Source organism: Onychomys torridus, unplaced genomic scaffold (genome assembly GCF_903995425.1).
Source record: "Onychomys torridus unplaced genomic scaffold, mOncTor1.1, whole genome shotgun sequence".
NCBI classification, from domain to species: Eukaryota; Metazoa; Chordata; class Mammalia; order Rodentia; family Cricetidae; genus Onychomys; species Onychomys torridus.
Genome location: NW_023411183.1, coordinates 337,461 through 348,514, shown reverse-complemented (window position 1 = coordinate 348,514; position 11,054 = coordinate 337,461). Strand labels below are relative to the sequence as shown.

General features: G+C 34.9%; 1 pseudogene; it reads right to left on the bottom strand.

Annotated features, from left to right (window-relative positions):
• Positions 1-616: 616 nt before the first annotated feature.
• On the bottom strand, positions 617-10,541 carry LOC118574991 (annotated as a pseudogene).
• Positions 10,542-11,054: the final 513 nt, after the last annotated feature.

Genomic DNA, 11,054 nt, shown 5'->3' with positions numbered 1-11,054 from the left:
AATCCTGTGTTCTTCAGTATAATCACTCAAATCCAAATGGAGCATGATAATTTACTAAAGGGCCTTGGGGTCTTAAGAAACAGATTGATGCCCTTGTACAAATCTGGTATATTAAAAGCTGAATATAAAATAAAATTATAATCTACATATTTTGTCACAGAGATTGGAAGTCAAGAAAAAAATTTATTGGAATCCACTTTCAAAATTTAAAACAACATGTGATTAATACAACTAGAAATTAGAATATGCATGATTCTCTTAAAAATTATATCAATAACATAAATATTAATTGTTTATATTAGAGGAGAATATGGTAGGGTACTATGACTGGCCATCTTTAATTCCAGAAGAGCAGAGGCAGATGTAAGTAAATCTCTGAGTTCAAAATAACATGATATTCACAGAAAGTTTCAGAAAAGCCCAGATGTATACTGAGGTCCTGCTAATATGAAAATAAAATCTGGATTTTAAGCATGAATCACTCTATTGGCTCCATTATAAAGAATCTATAATACAATTGGTTAAAAACATAATAGCCCAATGAATGAAACCTATACTATAGTGGTAAAACACACATTTGCAATAGATATCAACTGGACTTCATCTTTGAAATTTATCACTTATCATAAGAACTATGTTTAATTTTGTACTTTGTTTTAGGAGGGTTATTCCTTCTAGAATGTGGCCTATTCCTGATATGATGAACTGAGTTCTTATCTGGCCTTACTAAGATAATATAACACTTAGGGGCAAAAATGAAACCAAGGAGGGCTGCACTAGAAGCCAAGATAGAGAAGACTTCCATAGCCACCATGACCTTCCCCTTGGTGCTGTGGTAGACAGGGAGGAATGTGACCCAGACACAGAAGAACACCAGCATGCTAAATGATAGGAACTTGGCTTCATTGAATGTGTCTGGCAGATTCCGAGACAAGAAAGCCACAGTGTAACTTCCAAGTGCCAAGGAACAGAGGTATCCCAGTATACCATGGAACGCAAAATCTGAGCCCTTGTTACATACAAGTATGATATGTCCATGTTCAGCATGAGCATCTTTGTCAAGGAAGGGAGGAGAGGTTCCTAGCCAGATTCCACAGAGGACAAGGTGGACCAGAGCACATATGGGGATTATAAGGTTTGGAGCCTTTGATATTATTAACCACCTCACCACTTTCCTTGGAAAAGTGACCTTGAAGGCAATAAGCACAGTGATAGCTTTAGCCAACACAGTGGCAAGAGCCACAGTGAAAGCACCTCCAAATGTGATCTGCTGCAGGATACAGGTTGTGGTGTTGGGATAGCCAATGAAGAACAAAGAGCAGAGGAAACAGACAGTGAGTGTGATGAGCAACATGTAACTGAGGGTCCTATTATTAGCCTTGACAATTGGAGTGTCTCTGTGCTTCACAAATAGTGCAAGAACCACAGTTGTGAGTACCGAGAAGCATAGAGCTATGATTGTGAGAGACATCCCCAAGGGGTCCTTATGGTTGAGAAAACTCACAGATTTCTGTAGGCAATGCTTCTTCTCTGTGTTTGCATAATGACTTTCTGGACATTTCATGCACTTTTCCATATCTGGTAAAAAATGAAGGTGATATTTTGTCTGAATTGATGTTATCTCTCTAATTCTAACCCATTTCTCTGTACCTGTTCACAGGATTGTTATCTACATCACTTTCCTTCTCAAGGACAAAGAAGTATGGGCTCTGTAGTGAATACTTTCATATTTATAATGTATATCTTCCTTACTGGATATTTCAGTTATTATTTATTTGCACACATAAACTGTATGGCTACAACTCACACCTTTTTCCTCGTGTTCCATTACTTACTGTCTCCATCGTTTACTTCCCAACTTATTGTGCTTTCTATATCTTCTTTTTATATTTTAATACACATTGAGTCTATTCTGTGATGGTTGTATTACAGGTTATAGGGGAATGTAATGGAATTTGTGTAGCATTTCAGAATTCACAATCCTAAAGAAAAGAGATGTCCCTCTTTTGTAAGTAGTTATCAATTACCAGTAGCTTCTCATACAACCCATAATCTTTATAGTGATATAAATTAAATAAACCTTTTCTCTCGTATATACTTTCAGTGCCTCTGTCTTACTGGTATATCTCTTTGCAAGTCTTTAGAATATGGACTTATAGTGCATAAACATGCTTTCTTTTGGATTCCACATCATAGGTTATATCCACATAATGAATTTGAATAGTGCAAAAGATAAAAAATGGCCTGTGAAATAATTTTGATAATAGTTTGCTTTTTAGCATAGGTTCTCAAATTTCTTATCATTATAAAATACTTTGACTCTTTCCTGTGGATGCTTTAGTAAGTAGACATTGCTATATTGTTACAGGATTGAATAGTGCACTAGTGAACTGTTGTAATTCCAGTTGGGGAAATATCAGAACTGTTTTAGAGTATGAAATAAAACAGTCCTTTACTAGTCTTCTCTTGTAAATTTGCAAAAGTCACCTTGTATTTGAAGTATATTAACAATAATTTATGCATGCCAGCTTTCTACTATCATTTTTCCTGTGTTTGTAAAAGAAACTCATCACCAGACTTTTAATTTTATTTTGTTAATAAATTTATTAACATATTATTGAATAATCATCAGAAGAATCAAATTTATTTCCATATATTTTGTAAATATTGCTCCCTTACATCTATTGTGACACATTGATATCTGTTGTTGGGATCTACTTTCAAGGTATTGCCTCAGACTCTTTTATGTGGAGGTATTTATTTTCCTTTGATTTTCTACCTTTCAATGGATGACTAACATGTATAACTCCATTCCTTGCTAAAGGCACACAGTACATGTAATACAACATACATATATATATACATATATATACATATATATTTTAATATACTATAACATTTTTGATACATTGAATCAGTAATCTATCCTAAAATATCTGACATAATTGAGTTACATAATTTTTGGAACTATGCTTATTAATTAGAATCTTGAAGGACTTTCCATGGGTAAGTGAAGCATTCCTATATATATGAATGTGTACAATTTGTGCTTAGATATTCACTAAATAAGTATTTTTTAATACCAGCTTGAGTGTACAGTCTATTATATCTCAAGTTCAGACACCCATGGGAGAAGATCCAAAAAGACTCTAAATTCAGAGGTCATGAAATACTGCAAGGGAATAGAAAGTTACAGACACAGCAGGGCAGTTGAATACATAAATATTAGGTATGTTATCATACATATCATGCCTGAAAAGCATAGGCAAGATGACCTATCATCAAGCATATATGGTTGCCATAAAATACTACACTTAACTAAAAAGCTATTTGACCTCACAGGTACTATAAGAGGAAAACTCATTAATGCTTAAGAAGGTGGCCATGGCTAATCAAGCAGTACTCCACTGGAGGCTACAATATACAGTATTTGGGTACCATAAATTGTATTTAGTGAGTTTTCCTTAATTATTTAAAATTAAGAGAGAACAAATTAGATAGGTAGATAAGTTACAGATTTGGGAGGGTATGAATGTCACTCAAATACATAGTATTAAATTGTCAAAGTAGGGTTAGGAGATTTAGATCAGTTGTAGAGTGCTTGCCTAGCAAGTGCAAGGCACTTGGTTCTGTCCTAAGCTCTGAAAAAAAAAAGAAAAAATAACAAAAATTCTCAAAGAAAAAGAATTGTTTAAAAATTTCAAAATTAGAATAACCCCAGTAACAAATTTAGTACTAGGTATGAAAATACTAGCTTTTAAAGAATTTTATTCCCAATGAAACATGCTGTGAATACATTCATGACCTGTTCTTCTAAATGCAGATTCTATATTCCATTGCATCTCTTAGGTCTTGGAACAGCTCTCCATAACAGAGTGTAGAAACTGCCTTCAGTATATTGTTTCATAAACTACTTCTCTAAATTGAAGCAAAAAATTGACATAATCACTAAGGAAATTTGAAAGTTTTGTTATTATTTACAGCCAAAAAGTATATATTGGGGTTATTAAACCCAAATTTCTAACCTTCTGCAATGTATGAAAAAGATTGCTGGGAACAATCATTAGAATAACCTATGAGCTATAATCATTATTGAAATACAGTTATAAAATATCTAATTTTGATACTTTTTTGAATTATGTTTTACATTATGTGTGCGGGAAAAGCATATTGTTCAGCACAGAGGAATGAAGTTTCCTGCAGCAAACAATATCTGCAGTTGGTCGTAGATATAAATCAATTGCACATTTTAATGTTCATTCTTTACTATTTCAAGAAATGGTGATGCACGTTTCATATACTAAATAAGAGAAGGAATAAATTTGTCTGACTTCTCTCTGGATATTTTTCAGTTTGTAAGATAATGCAGTATCCTTTAGAAATGAGGAACCATTCCTGTAGATTTATTCTTACCTGTCTCATTGGAAATCTCATTGTCTGCACAAGGAGTGCAATCATAGCAGCAAACAGCCTTGCCCTCTAGGGACATTTTCCTGAATCCAGGCCCACAGTTCTCACTGCACACAGAATGAGGAATCTGAGAAAAATTGCAGCAAAGTTAACAAAATCTCATGGTTCCTTGAAAACCGCAATAATAAGGTTTTTTATATCACACAATTAATTTCAAAGTTTTATTCCTATAAATTTCAAAAGGATCTCAAGCATCTGTGATCTACATAAGATTGGTCTAAGGATTTTCCCACTCTTAGACTAGAGTATAGTGGGGTAGGAAAAATTATGATGCTGGTAGATCATAAAAGCCACGACCTAGAAGGTCAAATGGACTTTCCAGATAGTTCCTGTCTCTATACTTACTTTCTAAGTAAGTGTTGTGAAAGTTTTATTTTCATAATGATTGTGAATGTTGATTGTCAACTTTATAGGACTTATAATCATGATGGAAACATATTGTTGGGTATTTTTGTGAGTATTCTTAAAGAGAAGTTTAAAGGGTTCACTCTAAGTGTGACCGTCATCATTCCAAAGGTGGTTGTGTGAGAATGAATGAGAATGTGAAAAAGGTGATCTGTGGTATTTACATTATTATACTGACTGAGGATATGATGTCACTGTGAATTTCATGTTCCTAGAGCAATACATTTGCAAAGATAAGGGCTGCATTCTCATAGTGTCCGCCAAAAGAAACACTTTTTAATGTAATATTGGGTATGTATGTATTTGCAGCAACAGAACAGGAGAGAAACATACAGGAGAGAAACATACGCACATGCTCACTATAATATTGTCCCATTTAAGAGGTGGATGAAAGAAAAATGATAACTATTTACGGTCTGTAATTTTTAAGCATGGAATCAAAATGAATGAACTTTTCAAATTTCAGATACAGTGAAGGTATTCTAATAGAGACATTGTGTATTGCTTTGAAAAAAAAGTGGCAATCACAAGCACAGATAGGTGACTACATATTTCCTCAAGGTCGGTGCTATCTTGAGAGTTATTGATATTTTAAGAATTGAAGAATTATTGGAAGAATTATTTCAATGGTTGGAGTTCTGATGATTTGTGAACCTGATCCAATCCCACTATTACTCTCTACTTCCAATGTGTGGACTGAGACTTTTTGATTGAGGTTTCTGCCCATCTCTCCATGGGTGCCATTCATTGGTGTGCCTCCTGACCATAAAGGACTCCCATAACTTTAGAAATGTAAGTCAGATAAACTCATTTTATTCAAAAGTCACTTTAGGTGATAGTGTTTGATCATAGAAAGAAAAAAGAACTTATTCAGTTTGTGTTGTGAATGAAAAGAATTTTATCTTCAGAGTGTCCTGGGATTTATTATGAAGCTTGCATGTACCACTTCTGAGATGAACTTAATTTGTGTCCACTTGATAAAAACTATCCCATACATCACTGAGAAATAATAGACATTTAAAGCTAAGAACTCCCACTTTTAAGAATCAGGGAATGGTAAATCATTATCTTCTACTAGTTCAGTTTTATATTTCTCTACTTGGAATTTATTTTAATGGGATTTAGTTTCAAAACCAGGAGTTGCTATAATGGGGGATGTGTTTGTGTTATTATGATAAGTTGAATGCATTGAGATAATATATAACTCACCTCTGAATATCCTTTTGGCCATTGTACCATCTGCTCAGTCAAAGACAACTGTTGACCTTGGGGAAAACTGGGTGAAAATGTTCCAACTTCCACTTTTCGCACAAGGCCCTTTGGAAAATTCCAAAAGTTGAGAATATCATACTTAGTATCATGTAGCTTCTGTTCCAATTCTAGAGCCATGTTGGCTCCCGCATGGATATTCCTCAAGAAAGGATGCAGCTGAAAGTGATGCAAGAACATATTTTAAAGTGGATGTGAGAGGTTGACCAGAAATACATTATTGAGTGACTATCACTGGTCATGATCTCTGGTGTAGGCTACCAAACTAGGTTTTACATATTTCAACATTTTGCATATAATATATGTATAAATACACATATCCACAAAGACAAATTTGTATATATGCATATGGAGGTAGTATGCATATGTTCAATTTTATATGTAAAATGTTGAAATATGTAATACCTTGTTTGGTGCCTGTGAAAAGTCTTAAAATGTCACATTGTTGATGCTCTAATTCATTGGAAGGGATATTACCTGCCAGGGGGAGAACTCCATTCTTTCCCCCTTTCCAAATGGTTGCATTTGTACTTGCTGAAGACTCATCTCATGGAGACTCTGCGCCACAGTATAAACAGCCTTGTATGTATTGTAGCTGTCTTCATTCATTGCTGTGTCAAAAATGTATCTAGGCAGAAATTCCAAGGAAGCATTGGGTTGGCAGTTCTCCAACAGATGACAATCCAGTTCTGAAAATGAGCACTTGAAGAACATCATCCACAATTTAGGAAGGTAATTGTCTTCTGGGTATTTATAAGGATTAACTGTTTGGATAAAATTTTTAAATTCAATGACCTGTTCATGGTGTTGTGAAAAAATGAGACTTCCATGGAGTGAATCCAGCAAAAAATAGTCAGCGATATTAGTAAGGTCCCATTCAGAGGTCATGAGCCAAACTTTCTTTGTCAAAATCTGTTGCCCTAGATTTCGCATTAAACCTTGTAGTGAATCATTGTCACCATAAATGATGATGATATTGGCTGAATGATTCCTGGACCATGCCAAGAACTTTCCAGTATTTGTATGAAAATGTATTCCAGGTACTTTGGATCATTTCAACAAAAGCTATGCATACTCGATTTTTCTCCATCTTTTCTCTGATATCTGATAGAAACTGAGTCCCTCTGTGATCATCTGGTATAAGTAGAACCAACCCAGTTCCAGCCAAAATGAACAATCAGAGAGACCATTGCAAGAGACAGAGATGTGTCTTTGGGGGCCATCTGGTAGAGAGAAGTAAAACTGACCTTCGGTCACTGAAGATTAGGATCAAAAGGACCAACAGTGAGCTGAAGAGAAAACAGTTTGGAACAAGAGAAAGAACAATGGCATTATGCACAATCCTGTTCTGCAGAAACAGATGGAAATGGTCAGCACAATGATGGATTCACCTTTAATTAAAGTCAAATTTATCTGACAGAATTTTTCAGAAAATTACTAGCCTGTCCTCCATCTTTATTAATTCTCCTTGTTTACTCCATCCTCCCTTTCTTTCCTTTCCAAGTGACTGAAATAGAAGTCCATCTCCAATTGTCTGGACACTTGTCATCAATATCTACTAATCCAAATGTCTGACTTTTTCTTTAGTATAGCCCAAAATGTCAGCAAATAGACCTGGCTCTTCTCCCATACAACTCCTCACCTGTGGAAATTTGTAGAGCTGAAGCAGAGTCTCAATATGAGCAGATTTTGCCCATGATGGTCCTGTTAGTACAGCAGCTGACTTTCTCTTTTTATACAGTTATAATTACAGTAGGGACTACTCAGCCCTGTGAGCCAAATAAGGGGATTCATAAGAATGTTTTTCTCACTGTATGGGACATTATAAAAATCAAATCCCAGAGATATGTTGGGTAAAAGATGAGGGTTCCTGTTAATTGTTCAATGGCAAACACCAGGGACAGAACCAACTGGTATATTTTAAAATTATACCTGCAGATATTGAATAAAAATACACCTGAGGAAATTACAGACCACACAGAGCTGCAGATTTAGTGCAATGGTTTTCTAGTGCAAATATTAGTGTTTATATGAAATCCACATTAAAAATTTTCCACCAAATGCTGGAATTCAACTCACTATATTACCTTGTTAGGATGATATAAGATCATGTAGGTGTGACCTTATAATATGCAGTCCCATGACTGCTCACTGTATTTTTATTGTTTTGGTACACAAAAAATTTTACCTTGTAAATGTAAAAAGTCACTTACAAAATACCATATCTCCTGCTGCATTGTTTTTTGTTGAGTGATTCATCTTTATAAATATTTGTGAAACTTTGACTACATTATATTTGTGTGAGATTATATTATTTTGTATCTTTATGTGTGTGGCACTGTGTGTGAAATGTTTGAAATTTAAATGTTATGGGCAAGACAGAGAATAACCTCCACAAGCAGATGTTGCTTTACTTTTCCTTTAATAGTGGTTCTACTCATCCATTTGCATATGCCTGGATTTATTTATTGCATACTTCCTGGGCTTTTCGTGTATAAGTCTCTCTCTTGCTCATCATCCCTAGATTGCACATGTTCACTCAAGAATTTTTGTGGACTGAACTCAGGTAATCTCACTTGCACCTCAGGCATTTTTACCTTCTGAGATATTCCTTAATTGTCAATGCCTGAAATTTAGAAATATAGGTTTCATTAGACTACCATAAAATATTGCTTAATAAACCTCATTGCCAAGCAATGGAAACCAGTTTTTGAATTGTTGTTTTTAGGGAGTCCAAGAGACTTCCTCCCAAAATATAAGCAGTTGCCCATGTCCTTTGTACCTTTTACAATAAGAAGGAAATATCTTATTGAAGATATCACACACTTCAAAAGTGAAAAGATCAATCTGTATTAACCAGGAAGCTTCCCTACTGAGGACTGGCTCCCAAATTAGACACAGTCATACAACCTCAAAATGAAGAAAAGCTACCTGTAGTCCTATCCATATGTAAGGAGAATGAATAACTACAATAGTCAGCAGAGTGAGATATTCTTATAGGTGTAATTATGATACTTATAACCTTGGATAACTCTGTTTCCTGACCAGCAGGAATTTTTCAATACTGATAACACTTGAATTTGCGACCCTCCAGCCTGATTATATAATAAAGACAAATAACTCACCCCAAAACAAGGATCCAAAACCCCACCAGAGTACAAGGTCTACAATTTTTGTAGCCATCTTTATTTTTTTCGTTTTTTTCTCACTTTATTTAACGATGTGGAAATGGAAAATATTTTTACTTAATATATTGTATTATTTTTAGAACTGTGTGTGAATTCTCTGGAAAAAGTGTACATAATACACGCTGCACGTCTGTGAAACCCTATTTTGTGGGAGAGCTTTAGAAAAGAACTACTATACCAGTTCAATGAAAGCAATGAATTGAAAGAAGACAGTATCAAGACAAATGTTATAATATCTATGACTTGAAGAGAAAGTGGATTGTATCCATCACACTTAACACAGTTAGAAATGTTGAATTTGTCCTCAGAGGATAAATACGGAAGGGGTCTTCCCATGAATTCAATTTAGTAACTTGTTTCTGATGTCTGCGCATTTGTGACATTGGGGTTAATATTAGTTCTTACTAAGTCTACATTATAACTTACCAATGCGCACATATATTATGCAACGACTGGTGAAGTATTATAATTCTCAAAAGCTTACAGTTCACACCTTTTTAAATGCTGTGTATCTTTCAGTATAATCACTTCAAATCCAAATGGAGGCGCATTTAATTACTAAAGGGCCTGGGTTCTAAGAAAACAGCATTGATGCCCTTAGTACAAATCGTGGTATATTTAAAAGCTGAAATAAATTAAAATTATACATCTACATATATTTGTCACAGAGATTGAGTCAAAGAAAAAAATTTCATTGAATCCACTTTCAAAAATTGTAAGAACAACATGTGATTAATACAACTAGAAATAAGAATAGCAATGATTTCTCTTAAAAATTCTATTCAATAAACATAATATTAAGTTGGTTTATATTAGAGGAAATATTGTAGGGTACTATGACTGGCATCTCTAATTCCAGAAGTAGCAACAGAATGTAAGTAAATCTCTAGAGTTCAAAAAACATGACTATTCACAGAACAGTTTCAGAAAAGCCAGATGTATACTGAGGTCCTGCTCAATTAGGAAAATAAAATCTGGATTTTAGCAATGAAATCACTTAGTGGGCTCCATTATAAAGGAATCTATAATTAACAATTGCGATTAAAAACATAATAGCCCAATGATGAAACCTACACTATAGTGGTAAAACCACATTTGCACATAGATACAATGGAACCTTCATCTTTAGAAATTTACTCACCTTATCATAAGAACTAATGTTAATTTTGATACTGTTGTTTTAGGAGGGTTTATTTGCCTTCTAGACATGTGGCCTATTCCTGATATAATAACCTAGTCTTATCTGGCTACTAAATAATATAACATTACGGCAAAAATAGAACCAACGGAGGGCCTGCACCTAGGAAGCCAAGGATAGAAGATTCCACTAGCCACCATGACCTTTTCCGCCTTGGTGGCTGTGGTAGACAGGGAGATTGACCCAGACATCAGAAGAACCCAGCAATGCTAAATATATGGAACTTGGCTTTCATTGATATGTGTCTGGCACGATTCCGAGAGACAAGAAAGCCACAGTGTAACTTCCAAGTGCCAAGGAAGCAGAGGATATCCCAGCTAATACCCATGGAACGCAAGAATCCGACGCCTTTTACATACAAGTATGATATGTCCATGGTTCAACATGGAGCATCTTTGTCAGCAGAGGGAGGAGAGGTTCTAGCCAGCATTCCACAGTAGGACAAGGTGGACCAAGCCACAATATGGCGGATTAAAGTTTGGAGCTCTTTTGATATTATTAACCACTCACCACTTTCCTTGGAA